At 37.3% G+C, this 19,728-nt stretch overlaps 1 pseudogene; it reads left to right on the forward strand.

The window, feature by feature from the left end:
* On the forward strand, positions 7,619 to 8,536 carry OR7A244P (olfactory receptor family 7 subfamily A member 244, pseudogene; annotated as a pseudogene).

A 19,728-nucleotide genomic window follows, 5' to 3' on the forward strand; every position in this document is an offset into this window, starting at 1 on the left:
TCTAGTTTAATAGCATTATGATCAGAAAAGATGCTTGATATTATTTCAACTCTCTTGTATGTATTGATGTTTGCTTTGTTTCCCAAAATATGGTCAATCCTTGAGAATGTTCCATGTGCACTTGAGAAGAATGTGTAACCTGCTGTTTTTGGATGAAGTGTTCTATATATATATCTATTAAGTCCATCTGGTCTAATTTTTCATTTAATTCTATTATTTCCTTGTTGATTTTCTGTCTGGATGTTCTGTCCATTGGTGTTAATGGTGTGTTGAGGTCCCCTACTATTATTGTATTGTTGTTGATGTCTTCTTTTAGTTCTATTAAGAGTTGCTTTACAAATTTTGGTGCTCCTGTTTTGGGTGCGTATATATTTATAAGTGTTATGTCTTCTTGGTGGAGAGTCCCTTTTATCATTATATACTGTCCCTCTTTATCTTTCTTTATCTGTTTTGCTTTGAAGTCTACCTTGTCTGATAGTACTATAGTGACACCTGCTTTCTTTTGTTCATTATTGGCTTGGAGTATTGTTCTCCATCCCTTCACTCTGAGTCTGTGTTTGTCTTTGGGGCTGAGGTGTGTTTCCTGGAGGCAGCATATTGTTGGGTCTTGTTCTTTGATACATCCTGCCACTCTGTGTCTTTTGATTGGGGAATTCCATCCATTTACATTTAGAGTGATTATTGAGATGTGGGGGCCTACCACTACCGTTTTGTGTCTTGTTTTCCGGTTTTCTTCAGTTTCTTTTGTTTCTCGTCCCATGGTTTAATCTGCTCTGATGAAGAGCTGCTATTCTCTGTTGTTGTCCTTCTACTTATCTCCTCTGCTCTTGGTTTTGTAGCCCCTTTCCTTTTTTGGATTTTTCAGGAATGAGGGTTTTCCTGAGGATTTCCTGAAAAGGAGGTTTTGTGGCAATGAACTCCCTTAATTTTTGTTTATCTGGGAAAGGTTTTATTTCTCCATCATATTTGAAGGATATTTTCGCTGGGTAGAGAATTCTCGGCTGTAGATTTTTGTCCTTCAGATTTTTGAATATATCATTCCACTCTCTTCTAGCCTGTAAAGTTTCTGTTGAGAAATCTGCTGATAGCCTGATGGGGGTTCCTTTGTAGGTTAGTTTCTTTTGCCTGGCTGTCCTTAGTATTTTCTCCTTGTCGTTGACTTTTGCTAGCTTCACTACTATATGCCGTGGAGTTGGTCTTCTTGCTTTGATAAAGTTTGGAGATCTATTGGCTTCTGTCACCTGAAGATCCATCTCTCTCACCAGATTTTGGAAGTTCTCAGCCATTATTTCTTTGAATAGGCTTTCTGCCCCTTTCTCCTTCTCTTCTCCCTCTGGTATACCTATAATCCTTATGTTGCATCTCCTAATTGTGTCTGATAATTCTCGGAGAGTTTCTTCATTTCTTTTTAGTCTTACTTCTCTCTCCTCCTCTGCCTGCAACATTTCTATATTGCCATCTTCCAAATTGCTAATTCTTTCCTCCATATTATCGGCCCTACTCTTCAGTGCATCTAGATTTTTCTTAATCTCCTCTATTGTGTTCTTCATTTCCAATATTTCTGTTTGGTTCTTCTTTATCGTATCAAACTCTTTTGTGACATAGCTCCTGAACTCGTTGAGTTGTCAGTCAGAATTCTCTCTTAACTCATTGAGTATTTTAATGATGGTTGTTTTGAAGTCATCATCATTTAGGTTATATATCTCATTTTCTTTGGGATTGATTTCTGTGTATTTGTCATTTTCCTTCTGTTCTGGAGATTTAATGTATTTTTTCATATTGCTTGATGTTGTTGATTTGTATCTCCGCATAGAGATAGAGTTTAGTTGCTCCTTCCACTTCTTTCTGCTGCTGTGGTGGGGAAGCAGCTGTTTATACTGCACCAACCAGGAACCCTATCCGCAGTTGCTAACTGGGTCTGGGCCCCTCCTCGTAGTCACAGTGGTCCTTTGGATTCCCTCCTCTGCCGTGGGGACCATCACAGGGGGGTTTCAGGCTGCTGGTGCCTACTGTTGCAGCCCACCTAGACGTGCTCCCTCCTTGGGGTCTGCAACAGTGTTATGGGCTTTTCCAGCGGCCAGGGGTGGGATCACTTATATTTGTTGCTCCGTCACTGTCGGCACCCACAAAATCTCACTTGTCCACTATGGGTCGCAGGAGAGCTATTGGCATCTTCTACAGTCTGTGGTTAGTTCACCTAGCTATGCTACTTTTGTCCCGGGGTCTTCCAGCCTTGTGGCTGCCAGATGGGTGCTTTCTACTAGTGCTGTGCAGAGGCTTTCCCTGAGGCTGCTGTGAGCGTGTAGGGTTTCCCCCTGGGCTACAGAGCTGGGTCGCTGGAACTCCACCCAGCCCCAGTCCTGTTCCCCAGGAACTCGGGGAGCCCTTTGCCCTGTCTTGGGGGATAGCCGGAGATCCTGATTTCAGTGGTAGCTGGTCAGCTGCTGCCCTGCCTGATATTCTCCTCTCCGGGACCCTCCTGGAGCTGTGAATGCTGGGAATGGCCCCTCTGCTAATAGCAGACAGAGAGTTTTGTCTGCTGCCCAGGCAGAACTCTGGAGCTTCCCCTCCAGGCCACGGAGCTGGCCTCTGGAGCTTCACCCAGCCCCAGTCCTCTCCAAGATCTCCAGCAATCCCTATCCCCATGGGGCAGGCAATGGCAGCTGGAGGTCACCTAGCCCTCTGGGATTTTCTCTGGGACTTTCCTGGAGATGAATGTTGGGCGTGGCCCCTCCACTAATGGCAGACAGAGTTTTGTCTGCTGCCCGGGCAGAACTCTGGAGCTTCCCCTCCGGGGTGCAGAACCGGCCTCTGGAGCTTCACCCAGCCCCAGTCCTCTCCGAGATCTCCGAGATCTCCGGCAATCCCTAGCCCCACTGTGCAGGCAGTGGCAGCTGGGGGACCTCCGTACCCTCAGCAATTCTCTCTGGGACCCTCTGGGCACCGTGAACACTAGGCAGGATCTCCCTGCCAATGGCAGGGAGAGACTCTCCCCGCGGGCTCAGGTGTGTAACTCTAGAGTTTCCCTCTGCATTTAGGAGTAATTGCGGGGGGTTTAGGTAGGGTTCTGGTCACCAGTTTCCACCGTCGCTCCTCTGTTGTGTGCTCGCTCCTGCCCTAGATGTGTGTTGATCTTCTGGGGGCGTCTGTTGGAAGAAAACCGCTTGGGGGTACTAGGCTGTTTGGTCAGGGTCGGAGAGTTTTCACCTATTTCCACATCCTCCCAGAGGAAAGTCCATCCGCCTTCCGATGTATAGTTGCGTGGGTCTCTCAGACGTCCTGAGATGCTGTCTGGATATCCTTTGTTAAGCGATGTGTCCAAATAATTGTAGACTCGAAGGGGGAGAGACAAAGAGGACTACTCACAGAGCCATCTTGGATCCTCCTCCCTTAGCTGTCACTTTTATATTCTTACTTGTGAATCTTTGCTGTGAGCAAAAGTGAGAGTGAATGTTCTTCTGTATATTTGCTAAGTATACTTGCTATGAAATCACCCTTTACACATATTAACAACTAGTTTTCACATCTCTGTTATTCAAAATTGTTCCTTTTGGCCTTTTCTGATTAGATCTATTTCTAAAAATTGTATTATGTTGGACCATCGTCTGTAAGTCATTTTTCTTTACTTCTGAGTAAAGATCATCTTTACCTGCAATGAATATATTTCAATCCATATATCTTGATATAAGAAGAAATTATAATTTAGATTCTGCTTCTTCCACATTTTTTAAAACCCTTCTATTATATCCTTCTATTTCTGTCTTTGATAATTTAATCTCGAAGTAGTGATCCATGTTGATATCACTAAATTTGTATCATTTTATATCTTTATGTAAGTTATAGATTGTCATTCAATTTTGTTTCATGCAATTGTTTTGAAGCTACTATACTTAATCTAATTTCATTCATCCTGACAATCTTTATTCCATAAATTCTTAGCTTCTTTTAAAACATTTCTTCCTATGTTATGCACACATATATATTTATACACTTTATACAAAAGTATGAATATTATCATGTGCCCATCATAAATGCTCTTTATGTTTTAGTGCAGTCTTTCTTTGTATGTGTCTGCTCTTCCTCTTTACTCAATACCTCATAGACTTATCTCCAATTAACTAGTGCAATGCTGATTCATTATTTCAATATCTGCATATCTCATGGTGTGGCTGTAATAATCACTCTTTGAAAGCCTTACATATTCTTTCTGAATACATTGCTATGATAACAATTATACAAAAATATTTTTAGATTGTTATGTACTATTTCGACCTTCCATCTGCCCATGACTGATGCAGAGTTGGAAAATATTAGAATTCTGCACTGTACATCTTGTTTTTAAGAAAACTCATGACATAAAGCTTGAATTAAATCAATATTTTATGAAATATTTGTCCTGAGTTCACTTTAGTTGAACTTCTTCATGTTTATTTATCCTCCAGTAGTAAGAACACTTTTAATTTAAAAAACCCTCTTGTTCTCCACCAGAGGCAATATCATTCCCACAAATGATCTTGATCAATATCCAAAGAAACGTTTGGCTGTCACATGGGGAGTTGTCAGTAGAGGCCAGGGATGCTCTAAACATCCTATAGTGCACAGGACAGACCCCACAAAAAAAGAGCTATCCAGCTCAGATTGTCAATAGAGTAGAGACTGAGAAAACTTGATTTAAAAAATATCTGTATTTTAATACTTTTGGTATCTTCAGCTTGTTTCTCCAATGTGTAACACATTTTTGCCAGCAAAATTAGACAACACTCTCTTGTTACCTGTTTAAAACTTCCAACCCCAATCAATGTGAGAGATCTTTAAGTTGTCTCATGGGCTGATGGATGGGAAAGAGATTTCTTGTTGTTTTCTAAAAGTATTACTCAATTTGAGCGAATATCCATATACTTGACCCCTATGTTCATTATCACATGCCTATTGTTGTTTTACATCCAGAAATTATATGTCTATTATTCAACAGTTAGCAGGATTTCAAGTGATTTTTGCAGATTGTTTATTGATGTTTTGTTGGATATATTGTGCAAAAAGTTTTAAATTTTATATAGTTAAATATAACTATCTTTTACTTCTGATTTTCTTGCCTTACTTACAATGGTTTTGCTCACTTGTAGCTTTTATATGTAGCTTTTTTGCACTTTAAATGTACTGTGTCCCTTTACATTGATGTCTTTAATCCTGAATTTTTTAAGATGTTTGAGATAGGGAACCATTTAGTTTTCTTCCAGATGGACAGCCATTTATACCAAAGACGATTGGAACGATCATCTTGTACCACCTTAACTGAAATACACTTTGTCATATATTAAATGCCCATATGTACTGAGATCTAATTCCTGATTTATTCAATAAATTATAACACAGTATCTGCACGTGGCAGAAAGTTCTAGGTACATTTTGCGTTACATTTTATTCTGTCAAGATCTTTGCTAAATTAATTATTGATTCATGTTAATATTGTTCAATTACTGTTGTTTTACAACACACTTCAGTTAGTGTTCAATGCTCCATTCAATTTTGAATAATACACTTGCATGAAATCACTTTATTTTACTGGTTTTATCTCTGCTAATCATTTTATTTCATAAATCCTCATCTTAAATTTATTTCTATGTAAGTTTACATATATTCACATATCACTTGAAAAGCTACAGTGAACAATGAAGTTGAAGGTCCTGCTCTTTTGGTACTGACATTATAATTATGAAGTGACAGTACAATGACAAATATGTGGGTGATGTAATATCTTCAGGCATAAATCTTATGAAGATTGTTATTTGGAGTCAGAGGATACATTGCCATGGAATGAGCAAAATTTTATAGAGTATGGTACGAAGAGGCCTTAGCATGTTATTCAAAGGCCAGAATCAGGACTGGAGAGTGCCCATTGTATTTGTGAAAATGGAGATGAAAACTCAAAGCCCAGGAAAAGCAAATAAAAGATATCACATTAGAAGAGTGAAAGGGATTTTGCTCATCCCCTATAAGATCCTAGAAAATCTAATTGGTCAAATAAATGTGGAATAGGCACAGAAAAAACAACTCTTCTACTGCTTCATATATAATAAGCTCAGCCTTTGATATTCTTTGAATATTTTCTTTGGTGAAGTGTTGGTTTATTTCCTTAGTACATTTTTCCCTTGGAGTGTTTAGTCTGTAAGGTGGTTGACATCATAAAGATAACACTACTTTTGTCTTCTGGCCAAATTTATTTTTGCTCCCTTATTTTTATTTTATTTATTTTTGTTAAGCATCAAGGAGATTTTTGTTAAGCATCAAGGAGATATAACAAGAGTTGGAATGTCATTACAACCAAGGATGATTTTTCTTCTTTATGGTCTCTCAGAGACCACCTGAACTGTTTGGTCTTTTCTCCATGCATGTCCATTTCATTTCTCTCTCATTCTCTCTTGTCTCTCTCTCTCTTTTAGTTTACTGAAAAAAATGCTTAAGTTTCTTTAAATACAGGGTAGAAATTGAGTTTACTAATCTGGATTGTCAATTTTATTTGTCCACAGAAAGTGACTAACTGGAATTTCAGGTACCACTTCTACATTCTTTAGGGGAGTGATAATTGATCTGGCCAGTTTAATTTATACATACTCTTCAATTAATCATTAGGGCTCAAGGCATGGTAAGAACACAGCCCGACAAGCAAAGGTCTGGTGTTTGTGTGTATGTGTGTTTGTGCCTTGTAGAGTGAGATCCATCCTCAAAGCAGGAATACATAGTCCCATATATTCCATGGTGACTCTTACAATACAGAGGCCATAACTCAAACAATAGAGGGTATTAAGGGGGAATGTATTTCAATTTACAAGGTGCCTTTGCCACCATATTTATAAAGTACAAAAGTATATAGTATGGACAGTGATTCCTTTGTCTTGAACTTTAACCAGCAGTGAGATTAACTGTTTCCTTGAAATCGTCTGATACCATCTGTGATTACTCTATTTCATGCTTATTTCCTTTATCACAGTTGCTTCCTTTTTTGGACTTGAATTGCTGAAAGTGGTATAATCCTCAGGGCCTTTGCAGTGGCCATTTCCTCTGCCAGCCACATATTTCCAAGTATGCTTGTGGCTCCTGCCCTCTCTTCCTTGAGGTCTTGATTGAAAGGTCAACTTTTGTACTGGTCTTGACTAAACATCAAGAAAAAATAAAACTCCTATCCACTCTCTTCTTTATACCTCCTTTATAATGCTTGTGATCATCTGACATACTACATAATATTTTTATTTGTTTATATTCTTTCACCATCATTGGATTGCAGTGGCTCTTGATAGCCAGTACACTATCTTCATTGCCTACACAGGGCTTGAAACATGGACAACTCTCAATACATACCCCATAAATGCATGAAAGATAGTCTCAATAAAACAGTAGAATGATTCACATCTTGGGGAAAATACTAAGAATGGGACACAAATACCTATTCAGAGATGAAACACAGAATCTCTTAAAGGGGACAGATTCATACACAAAATACCAAAATTAATTTATTGACTGAAAAAGTTTTAAAATGTAGCATTCCAACTATGAGAGTAACACCATTTGTGTGAAAATTAGTGATGCCTTTTCCCTCTTTTCTGGCAGTCAATCCAACCACATGGAGAGAGGCAATGATACATGGATTTCAGGATTTCTTTTTCTGGGAATTTCAGAGGAACCACAACTGCAGTCCCTCATATTTGGTCTTTTCCTTTCCATGTATCTGATCACTGTGTTTGGAAACCTGCTCATCATCTTGGCCAACAGTTCAGACTCCCCTATTCACACATCCATGTACTTCTTTTTCTCTAACCTGTCCCTTGTAGGCGTCTGTTTCACCTCCACCACCACCCGAAAGATGCTAATGAATATACAGAATCAAAACAATGTTATGTCCTGTGAAGGCTACATCAGCCAGATGTATTTTTACATGCACAATATGGTGTTGGATTAATTTTTCTCAGCATAATGGCCTATAACCACTTTGCAGCCATCTAAAAGCCCCTGGACTACAGAGTCATCATGAAACCTTGGCTCTGAGGCTGCTGTTTCTGGGGTCTTGGATCATTAGTGTCCTGAATTCCTTGTTACAAAGTTTAATGTGTTGTGGCTGTCATTCTGTGCACAGGAAGAAATCTCCCACTTTTTCTGTGAAACCGGTCAGTTATTCCAGCTTGCCTGTTCTGATGACCTCATCTATGACACATTCATATATTTTGCATCAGTGCTGCTGGGTGGTGGTTCCCTTACTTGTTTCTCTTACTCTTACTCTAAAATAATTTCCTCCATATGTGGAATCTCATCAGTTCAGGGGAAGCATAAAGCATTCTCCTCTGTGCATCTCACACTCTATTGTCTCCTCACTTTATTGTACAGGCCCAGGAGTTTACCTTAGCTTTGCTGCTATGCACAGCTCACACTCAGGTGCAAGCACCTTGGCAATGTACGCCATGGTCATACCAGTGCTGAACCCCTCCCCTTCCTCTACACTCTAAGAAATACAGACATAAAGGGGGCTCTGAAAAGTTTTCTGTGATAGGAGGTATACAAGAAACAATTTTCTTTGAGCTGAGGAGGAGCCCATAATTGCAGAGCTCAAAGCCTTGGAGCCAGTAATTGCTATTCTTTTCTTAGATTGTGGCTGTAAAACATGTTCCTTTTTTATTCCCTGTGATTTCCATATGTATGAATTCAACTTCTTTATACAATATAGGTGACCACTTTATTAGGCTTTCTGCTCTGTCTGTTGTATAGACAATTTTCCATTTTTCCTTTTTCCCACTTTCACAAAATTTTTCCCAAACTTGATGAGTAATATTTGGAAATTGCCATTTATTTCATGGACAACCTGGGTGTGATAAGAATAATTTCTTCTCAAATGGCAAATATCATTTTAAGTAATTTGTTCTTGTTTTATGGGTAGAATAGTCCTGAGTTGTGTTACTCATATAGAAAAAGCTACACTTTGCTCTTATGCTCATTTATATAATTTCATTCCAGGGGAAAATCTGAAACCACAGTTTTTGCTTTTGTGTCCCTCATTCTTTCTATATCAATACCTTACCTATTATTCCTGCTTATGAAGAGTTTATTATGACTCTGCTTAAGTCTCAGCCTCTTTATAGTGAACTATAGGCTAGGGATGCCTGGGACACTCACGTAGGCTCATACTACCTGTTACTCCAATCAAAGCCAACGCTGTGGCTGGACTGGATCTTGTCCTTCTTAATGTAATTTCAACAACCATCAGGAAACTTTGGAAAAATAATGTTTATTACTCACAAATCCTGGGCAGTACACAGTACACTCGAGGGCCACACAGAGAGGTTTTGAGGAAGGAAAGAGAGAAAGCATGGACTGAGGACTCTGCCTTTAATGGGATCCAAGGTCAGGATGGCTATGGTTTCTCAGATGCAGTCTTTATTCATGAATTTAAAACAGAGTGAGAACGAAGGAGGGGAAGGGGAAAAAGCATGATCAGTCATGTGGTAAATTATCTAGGTCACCAAGGGCTTTCTAAAGGGGGAAATTTGTGGGTCGAGGTGACATGGCTACTTATATCATAACTCTGTCATAAAGCTGGCAAAATGTTATTTGATATAGAAGTCTTTAAAATGAATGCTTCAGAAATCAAAAGCTCATATCATGCACATTTAGTAAAATAAAAATCTTAATGTCAGACACACCACAAGCATGCTACTATGTATCATATATATCCGGTTTCCTAGTTTTATTGTCTTATTCAGCTCAGTTTGCAGAATACCTACCATAGTCACTGGAAAATGATAATTATCAAATATATGTGCCACAGTGGAGTTTACATGGAAAGGCAAGGTTTTTTAATAAATATGTTAAACCAGTATGGACTCACAGTAAGAGGTGACTAAATATGAGGTAGAAAAACTGCTAATCACTCATTTTAATACTATACAAAATGTTTCCTTTTTTTAAAAAGATATTTTATTTTTCCTTTTTCTCCCCAAAGCCCTCCAGTACACAGTTGTATATTCTTCGTTGTGGGTCCTTCTAGCTGCAGCATGTGGGACGCTGCCTCAGCGTGGTTTGATGAGCAGTGCCATGATCGCACCCAGGATTCGAACCAATGAAACAATGGGCCATCTGCAGCAGAGCGCGTGAACTTAACCACTGGGCCACAGGGCCAGCCTCCCAAAATATTTCCTGTTTTATGCGCAGCATAAAAAAGTCTTGAAGTGTGGAAGATTGGCATCCACATGTGAGGGGGGTGATACACTGGGTGAATAATTTCTTGTTGTATTTCATCTTTTTAATGGATTATTTTTCTGCTTCTTCTTGAAAATTTTAGTGCTGCCTATAATTATGACTCCCTCTATTGCTCTAAAGAACTCCTCTTTTCTAAATTTTATGATAACCATTAAATGGACAGTGAATATTAAGCTCTTCCATTCTGTATTTCTTTCATGTTCAGAAATCTCTTCTTTGTGATCAAAGTATGACAAAAAACATTTGAATTCCTGCCCTGAGATGCAGTTCAGTGTCACTAGTTTCTGTGCACAAATATCCATGTCCTTCCAACCTCTCCCAGTTCCCTGGAACAAAAACTCAGTATAATCACTTGTTGATACATTTATCTGAAATAGACTTGAGTAAGAAAATTATCATAAATGCTGTCTTCAATTATAAGAATTTATGCCAAAATTTGAAAGAAGCAGATTATTGTAATTGCCTTCAGTGTTGTTTGGTTTTATTATTATATCAATTAACCATTGCTGAATAACAATCATAAATCAAATGGTTTATTATGTTTTATTATCAAATGGGTTTATATAATGGAGAGCTGCCCTGATCTCTGCTTGGACACGCATGACACTGCAGTCAGCTGTGAGTCTCTACGTTGTGTTTCTAAGGGTCATCTAAGATGTTGAGTGAGGTTGTAACGAACCCCTATCTTCAAACAAATAATGGCAGTTTACTCTATATATGTAGGTATAGCTTCTAGTTTAGAAAATTGAGTTTATCAAATGTGAACGGGCTTAACTTAATCCAACTATTTTTTAGTCCTATATGGCACCTTTGCTTTCTACCCCATTAGAAGACATATCTCCAACTCGTGATAAAATGTTTCTCAGCTCCCTATGTTCTAGATCCTACCTTGAGACATGGATCATGACACGTTTTACTTTTGTATAATTTATCGGAGTATAGTGACATACAACAAACTGCACTTTTTTTTTTACTGAGGCAACATTGGTTTACAACGTTATACATTTCAGGTGCACATCATTATATTTCGATTTCTGTGTAGCTTGCATCATGTTCACCACCCAAAGACTAATTACCATCCATCACTATCCACTGGTATCCTATTATCCCTTTATCCCTCTACCCTCCCCACTTCTGCTCTGGTAACCACCAATCTATTGTCTGTGTCAATGTGTTTGCTTCTTATAACTTTATTTTATCCTCCACTAATGAGTAAAATCATACAGTATTTGAATTTCTCCATCTGACATATTTTGCTTAGCATAATGTCCTCAATGTCCATCCATGTTGTCATAGATGGTAAGATTTCGTCATCGTATGGGTGAGTAGTTTTCAATTATGTGTATCACCATATCTTCTTTATATATGCATTCGTTGTTGGTTACTTAGGTTGTTTTCAAGTCTTGGCTATTGTGAATAATGCTTCAATGAACATATATCAAATATCTTTTTGACTTAATGTTTTGTGTTCTTGGATAAATACCCAGAAATAGAATAGCTGGATCCTATGGTAGTAAGACTCAATATTTTGAGGAATCTCCATATTGTTTTCCATAGTAGCTGCAACAGTTTACATGCCATCAGCAATGTATGAGTATTCCCTTTTCTCCACATCCTCTCCAATACATTATTTCTTCTCTTGCTAATTAGAGCAATTCTGATGGACATGAGGTTGTATCTCATTGTAGGTTTGATTTGCATTTACCTAATAATTAATGATATTGAACATCTTTTCGTTTGCCTGTTGGCCATCTGTATATCTTCTTTGGAATGATGTCTGTTCAGATACTCTGTACATTTTTAATTGGGTTATCTTTTTATTGTTGTTGAGTCGTATAAGTTATTTACATATGTTATATATCAACCTCTTATCAGATATATGGTTTGAAAATATATTCTCCCAATTGGTAAGTTGTCATTTTGTTTTGTCGATTGATTTTCTGCCTTGCAGAAGATTTTTAGTTTGCTATAGGCCTGTTTTTTATTTTTATTTTGTTTCCCTTGCCTGAGTAGACACGAGATTCAAAAAGATACTACTAAGACCAATGTCAAAGACCATAGTGCTTGTATTTCTTCTAGATGTTTTATGGTTTCAGGTCTCACATTCAAATCTGTAATCCATTTTGAGTTAATTTTTGTGTATGATGTAAGATAGTGGTATAATTTCATTATTTTGCCTGTGTCTGCCCAGTTTCCCAATTCCATTTATTGAAGAGACTTTCCTTTCTCCATCCTTTGTTTGTGGACCCTTTGTCAAAAATTAGCTGTCCATAGATGTGTGGGTTTATTTCATTTCTGTCGGCCCTCAATTCTGTTTCAGCCATTTGTGTGTCTGTTTTTGTGCAAGTACCATGCTGTTTTGATTACTATAGTTTTGTAGTATATATTGAAGTCAGAGAGTGTGATACCTCCAACTTTGTTATTTGTCCTAAGGATTGCTTTGGCTATCTGGGTTCTTTTGTTGTTCCCTATAAATTTTAGGTGTCTTTGTTTTATTTCTTCAAAAAATATCATTGGGACTTTGGTAAGGATTGCATTGAATCTGTAGATTGCTTTATGAGGCATGAAAATTCAACTATAGTAATTCTTCCAACCCATGAGCACAAAATATCTTTCCATTTTCTTGTGTCTTCTTTGATTTCTTTCAACCATGTTTTCTAGTTTTCAATGTAAAGGTATTTCTCCTGTTTAGTTAAATTTATCTCTGGCTATTTTATTCATTTTGTTGCAATTGTAAATGGAATTATATTCTTTATTTCTCTTTCTGATATTTCATTTCTAGTGTATAGAAATTCAGTGCACCTTTGTATGTTGATTTTGTACCCTACAACTCTACTGTATTTATTTATTATTTCTACTAATTTTTTGGTGGATTCTTTAGGGTTTTCTATATTTATAATTGTCATCCACAAATAGTGAAAATTTCACTACTTTTCCAATTGGATCTCTTTTATTTCTTCCTTGATTGCTCTGGCTAAGTGGCAGAAGTGGGCATCCCTGTCTTGTTCCTATTCTTAGAAGGATAGCTTTCAGTTTTTAACTATTGAGTATGATGTCAACTGTGAGTTTGTCATATATGGCCTTTATTATGTTGATTTGCTTTCTGTCTATACTCATTTTATTCAGTGTTTATCATTAATGGATGTTGTATCTTGTTAATGCTGTCTCGACATCTAATTAAATGTTTGAGTGATGTTTATTCTTCATTTTGATAATGTAGTGCATCACATTGATAGATTTGTGATATTGAACCATAGTTTCATACTTGGAATAAATCCCACTTCGAGATGCTGTATGGTCTCTTTATAGTACTGTTGTATTTATTTGCTACTATTTTGTTGTAGGTTTTTGAATCTATGTTCATCAGTAACATTGGTCTGTCATTTTCTTTTTTGTGTTGTCCTTATCTGGTTTTGATCACAGAGTAACTTTGGCCTTCTAGAATGAGTTAGGAAGCTTCTGTCCTCTTCAGTTGTTTGGAAGAGTTTGAGGAGGAAAGGTGTTAAGTCTTTGTTGAATTTTTGGTAGAATTCACTGGGAAACCCGTGTGGTCTTGGACTTTAGTTTATTTGGAGCTTTTTATTACTTTTTTGATCTCTTTATTAGTTATAAATTTGTTAAGATTCTCTATTTCTTATTGATTCAGTTGTGGAAGGTTGTGTGATTCCAAGAATTTATCCATTTCTTCTAGCTTATCCAATTTGTTGACAAATATCTTTTCATATTATTCTCTTATGATCCTTCGTATTTCTGTGGGTTCTAATTTCTCCCTTTCCATTTCTGATTCTATTTATTTTGGCCTTCTCTTTTTTTTGTCTTGATGAGTCTATCTACAGGTTTGTCTATTTTGTTAGTCATTTCAAAGAATCAGCTCATAGTTTCATTAATTTTTTCTATTACCTTTTAAATCTCTATTTCATTTATTTCTGTTCCTATTTCTATTACTTAATTCCTTCTATTGATTTTGGAATGTATTTGTTTTTTTTCTTGTTCATTCAGGTGTATTTTAGATTGTTGATTAGAGTTTTTTCTTGTTTTTTGAGGTTGGCTTTCACTACTATAAACTTCCCTGTTAGTATTAATTTTGTTGTACCCCATAAATTTTGGCACATCATATTTTCATTTTAATTTGTCTTCAGGTATTTTTTTAATTGCTTTGATTTCATCATTGACTCAATAGGTGTTCCATAGCATTTTGTTTAATCTCCATATACTTGTGGCTTTTCCTGTTTTCTTCTTGTGGTTGATTTCTAGTTACATATTGTGGTCAGAAAATGTACTTGTATTTATATAAAGTTTTTAAGTTTTTTGAGACATGTTTTGGGGTCTAATATGTGATTGAACCAGGAGAATGTCACAAGTGATTTGAAAACAATGTGCATTCTCTAATTTTTGGATGGAATGTTCTGTATACATCTACTAAGTACATCTGATCTAATGCGTCATTTAAGGCCAATGTTTCCTTATTGATCTTCTGTGAGGATGATTTATCCATTGATGTAAGTGGAGATTTAAATTGTCCTATTATTATTGTGTTACACTTTCGCATTTTATGTGTGTTAATAATTGTTTTATATATTTAGGTTCTCCTATGTTGGGTAAATAGATATTTACAGGTGCTACGTTGTCTTGTTGGATTCTTCCTTTTGTTATTATGTAGTGTCCTTCTTTGTCTCTTGTTATAATTTTTGTTTTAAAGCCTATATTTTATGAAAGAAATATTGCTACCTCACTTTTTTTAATTCAATTTGCACCGAGTATCTTTTTCCAACCCCTCACTTTCAGTTTGTGAGAGTCTTTAGGTCTAAAGGATGTTTCTTGTATGCAGGATGAATATATATATATATATATATATATATATATATATATATATATATATATGATTCTTATGTGTTTTTATCCATTCACCTATGCTATGTCTTTTGATTGCAGCATTTAGTCTATTGCCGTTTAAAGTAGTTATTTGTAACTATGTAGTTATTGTCATTTTGTTCCTTTTTCGTTGGTGTTGTAGTAGTTCTTCACTTTTCCTTTTTTCTTCTCTTGCTCATTTCCCTTGTGATTTGATGGCTTTCTTTAGAAATATCTTTGGGTTCTTTTCTCTTTTTTTTGTGTATTTATTACAGGTTTCTGGCTTCTTATTACTGTGAGGTTCATATATAATAACCCATGTAAGTAACAATCTATATTAAGTTGATGATCTCTTAAGTTTGACCTCTTACTAAAAGCCGTACACTGTTACTCTTCTTCCCCAACGTGTTGTGTTTTTGATATCATATTTAACCTCATTTTTGTATATATCTATCCCTTAACCTCTTTTCATGGAGATAGATATTTTTAATACTTTTTTAATTTGACATTCATACTAGCTTTATAGTTGGTTGGTCCACTACATTTACTGTATATTTGCCTTAACTAGTGATTTTTTATTTGATATTTTTCTTATCCCTGTGTATCGTTTTTTCTTTCCACTTAAATAAGAGCCTTTAACGTTTCCTGTAAGCCTATTTCAGTGGTGATAATTCCTGCAGCTTTTGCTTTCCTGGAAAACTCTTTATCTCTCCTTGCATTCTGAATGACATCTTTACTGGGCAGAAATTTCTTGGTGATAGTTTTTTTCCTTGTGTCAGTTTGAATATATCATGCCACTCCCTTCTAGCCTGTAAGGTTTCTGCAGAGATGTCAATTGATAGCCTTATGGAGTTTCCTTTGTATGAACCTGTTGCCTTTCTCCTGTAGCTTTTAGGATTCTCTCTTTATTTTTAATTCTTGATATTTTAATTATAATGTATCTGGGTGTGGGCTTCTTTGGGTTCATTTTGTTTGGTGTTCTCTGTGCTTCCTGTATCTGGATGTGTGTTTCTGTCCTCCAGCTAGGGACGTTTTCATCTATCATTTCTTCAAATAGGGTCTCTGCCCCTTTGTTTCTCTCTTCTCCTTCTGGGTCACCTATAATAAGGATTTTATTGTACTTGATGTTGTCCAAAATGTTCCTTAGACTGTCCTCATTCTTTTTAGTTCTTTTTTATGTTCATCTTGAGTGATTCCCTCTACTCTTTCATCCAGATCACTCATCCATTCTTCTGTGGCATCTACTCCACTGTTGCATACCTCCAGTGACTTTTTCATTTCTATTATTGTTCTCTTCAGTTGTGATTCATTCTTTTTTACATTTTCCATTTCTTTTTTTAAGTTGTCACTCTCTTCCTCTATTTTTCTCCCAAGATCAGTGAGCACCCTTATGACTGTTATTCTGTACTCTTTCTCAGGTAGATTGCTTTCTCTGTTTGTTTACTTCTTTTTCTGAGGATACGTTTTGTTCCCTTATTTGAAATATATTCCTTTGTCTCCTCTTTTTGCCAACTCCTTTCTGCTTATATCTATGTATTAGGTAGGCCAGCTATTTCTCCTGATCTTGGAAATGTGGCTTTCTGTAACAGATGCCTTATGGGGTGTGGCAATATTATTCCCTCTCTTCACCTTTGTCAAATATTCCAGGAGTCTTCCCTCTGTGAGATATTCATGCCCTTCTGTTGCCATGGGGTTGCTCTTGCTGTGGGCACAAGGGTAGGCTAGGTGCGCTTGCCCCCATGCCAGCTTGTTATAAAGCTCAGCCATATGCAGCTGCTATGCTCATTTTATTAAGTGGGGCAAGACCCATCATGGCTGACTGCAAGGGCTAATAGCACACAACTACTGCTGTTTTGCTGTTAATTGAGTCAGGCGCCTAGTGTGACTGGCTGCTAGGCTTGAGGATTCACAATTACTGCAGGCCTCCATTGTGGCTCCCTACAGAGCACAGCTATTGTTATTTCTCTCAGGGGAGCAGATGGATGGGGCCAACCCCAGGTGTGGCAGCATGCAATCTTTTCAGGCATTGAAAGGCAGGTCAGATTCCCTGTGTGGCTGTTTGACATGGCCAACAGCACAAGTCTTCTGTGGCCAAAATGCCCCACTGCCTATGAGCCTACACACCCTGCCAACACAGGCCTTTCCATGTAAATACCCACCCACCTTTCTGCAGAGGCCCCCCACACCCCACCTGTGTGGGTCCACAAGTTTGCTGTGGCCTGCTGGTGGGCATGGCCAGACACTTGGGTGGGGTGCCTGGCCTAGCTCTGCTGTCTTGAATCAGTGCTCTAGTGGGTAGGGCAAACCCATGAACTCACCAGCTAGAGGAAGGAATTCAATGGCATCTGCCAGCATCTGTGTCTGTATAAGTGAACTAGGTCACAATAATGGCTGCCACCATTGTCTTGGTCCCTGGGGTGAATGGGGCCTGCAGCCTCTCGTGTCTCTGATATAAACTCAGAACTTATAAAGGGAATCTCTTTCACCAAAAGACTATTCACTTTTCTTAAATTTTGTGTTGGTTCCAAAAGTGGGTGAATTTGTGCATGTGACCTTTAAGAGCAGGTTTTTCTTTCTGTGAAGTTTGATAGTTTTTCTGGGGGGTAATCCCCATTGGTTTTCAAAGCCAGTAAAGCCAGCTATTGTAGAATCTTGTCATGGTTGTGCTGAATCTTAACACTGCAATCCCTATTGTGGCATAGATCCCCAGCTCAGATATCCCACTCCTCTGGGAAAAGATGTGTACCTTTGAGATTGCTCCTAACCAAGAAGTGCTACAGGTAGGATGTACTTTTTTTCCTCAGTAAGGGATATGTCTGCATCTTCCACCATGTCAGTGTTGTCCCTTGTTGTGAGGGTTTTTTTTATCCAGTTTGAGGATCTCTCTCAGAGGAAATTTTTCTATAGTAGTTATAGATTTGTTGTGTCCATGGGACAAAGTGAGTTCAGAGTCCTCCTATGCCACCATCTTCCCAGAATCTATGCTAATGTTGATCTTGATATAAGACGATTAGCCTGGATCATCTGGGTTTGACTAATGTAATCACAGGGTCCTCTAAATGTGGAAAGAGAGAAAGAAACATTGGAGTCTGGTAGACATTTGAAAATGTTATGTAGCTGGATTTGAAGATCGAGGAAGTGCCATGAGCCAAGGAATGCAGGTGGCTACTGGTGAAAGAGGAAATGAAATAGGAAAGGGAATGCATTCTGTCCTGTAGAATCCAGAAGGATCACAGTCATGAAGACATCTTGATTTTAGCACAAGGAGGCCCATTTTAGTCATCTGATCATCTAGCATTTTTAAATAGAAATTTGTTCGTTTGAAGCCACTAGAGTGGTAATTTGGTACTGCACAATAGGAATCTAATACAGACATTTTCCCGTGAAATATTGTCTGTAGGAACTGATTTAAATTCATTCAGAGACCTTTCCTTGTGTAAAGGACGTTTGTGTTGAAAACCCACCTTATGTAAAAGAAGAAATTTAAAGTCAATTTAAGACATATTTGGCCCTGTAATCTGGTAGAGTTTCCTATTGTAAAAATGTAAATGTGGTTCTGATATTGAGGCCTTTGAGAATTTAATATAGAAAAAGTAATTCCTTATTAAAGTTAAAGTCACACATTCTACTTTAAATATTTGTGTCAAAATTTATTCATTATTTCTGTTCTATGTTAATGCAAATGCTCATTCTTTTCATTTCTATCCCCTCCAACTTTCCCTAAGATTTTCTTTCAACATAATAGATGGGATTTAAGTGAGTTTAGGTGTGTGTACATATACAAGTGTGTATTTCTATGTAAATGTGTAAAAATACATTCATGCATATACATACACATTCTCCTAAAGTTGAACATTTTCCTTGCACTCAACAGAGTATTTCTACATCTTTTATTTATTCTTCATAACACTCATCTGAAGTTAGAGTAAATGATCTCACATTAATTTCAGAGATAAGGAAATTGAGGCTCAGGTGAGTAAATTTTGTAATGATGACCTGACAAAACAGTTAAAACATATTATACATATTTTGGAGGCTGACCCCATGGCCCAGTCCTTAAGTTTGTGTGCTCCACTTTGGTGGCCTGGAGTTTCCCCAGTTCAGATCCTGGGCAAGGAAAATATTACCACCCCCTCAAGCCATGCTGGGGTGGTGTTCCACATACCACAACCCAGAGGCACACAGAACTAGAATACACAGCTATGTACTGAGGGGCTTTAGGGAGAAGAAGAAGGAAAAAAAAGAAGATTGGTAACAGATGTTAGGTCAGGTGTCAATCTTTAAAAAGAAACATGTTGTACACCTTTTTGAATTATACATAAATGGAACCATGTAGTATATACTCTTAATTCTTATATGGTCCTTTGATTTTTTAAAAAGTGTATGATTTGAATATATGAAGTTTATTTTATGTAATTAAACTTGAGTGCATTAGTTAAGAATTAAAAATTTTGGGTGGTGCATGGCTCAAAAAAGGATTTAGAGCACATGTAGCTGAATCACACCTAAAGTGGTGGAAAATATGTCTTCTAACTTGGACGAAGTCAAAGTGTCATATATGAATATGAGAACAGTGGAATTAAAATAAGTAATTAACGTTTGATAAACCCTTTTTTTCCATAAGCTAAAGACTGA

The sequence above is a fragment of the Equus caballus genome, chromosome 15 (genome assembly GCF_041296265.1).
Source record: "Equus caballus isolate H_3958 breed thoroughbred chromosome 15, TB-T2T, whole genome shotgun sequence".
Classification (NCBI taxonomy): domain Eukaryota; kingdom Metazoa; phylum Chordata; class Mammalia; order Perissodactyla; family Equidae; genus Equus; species Equus caballus.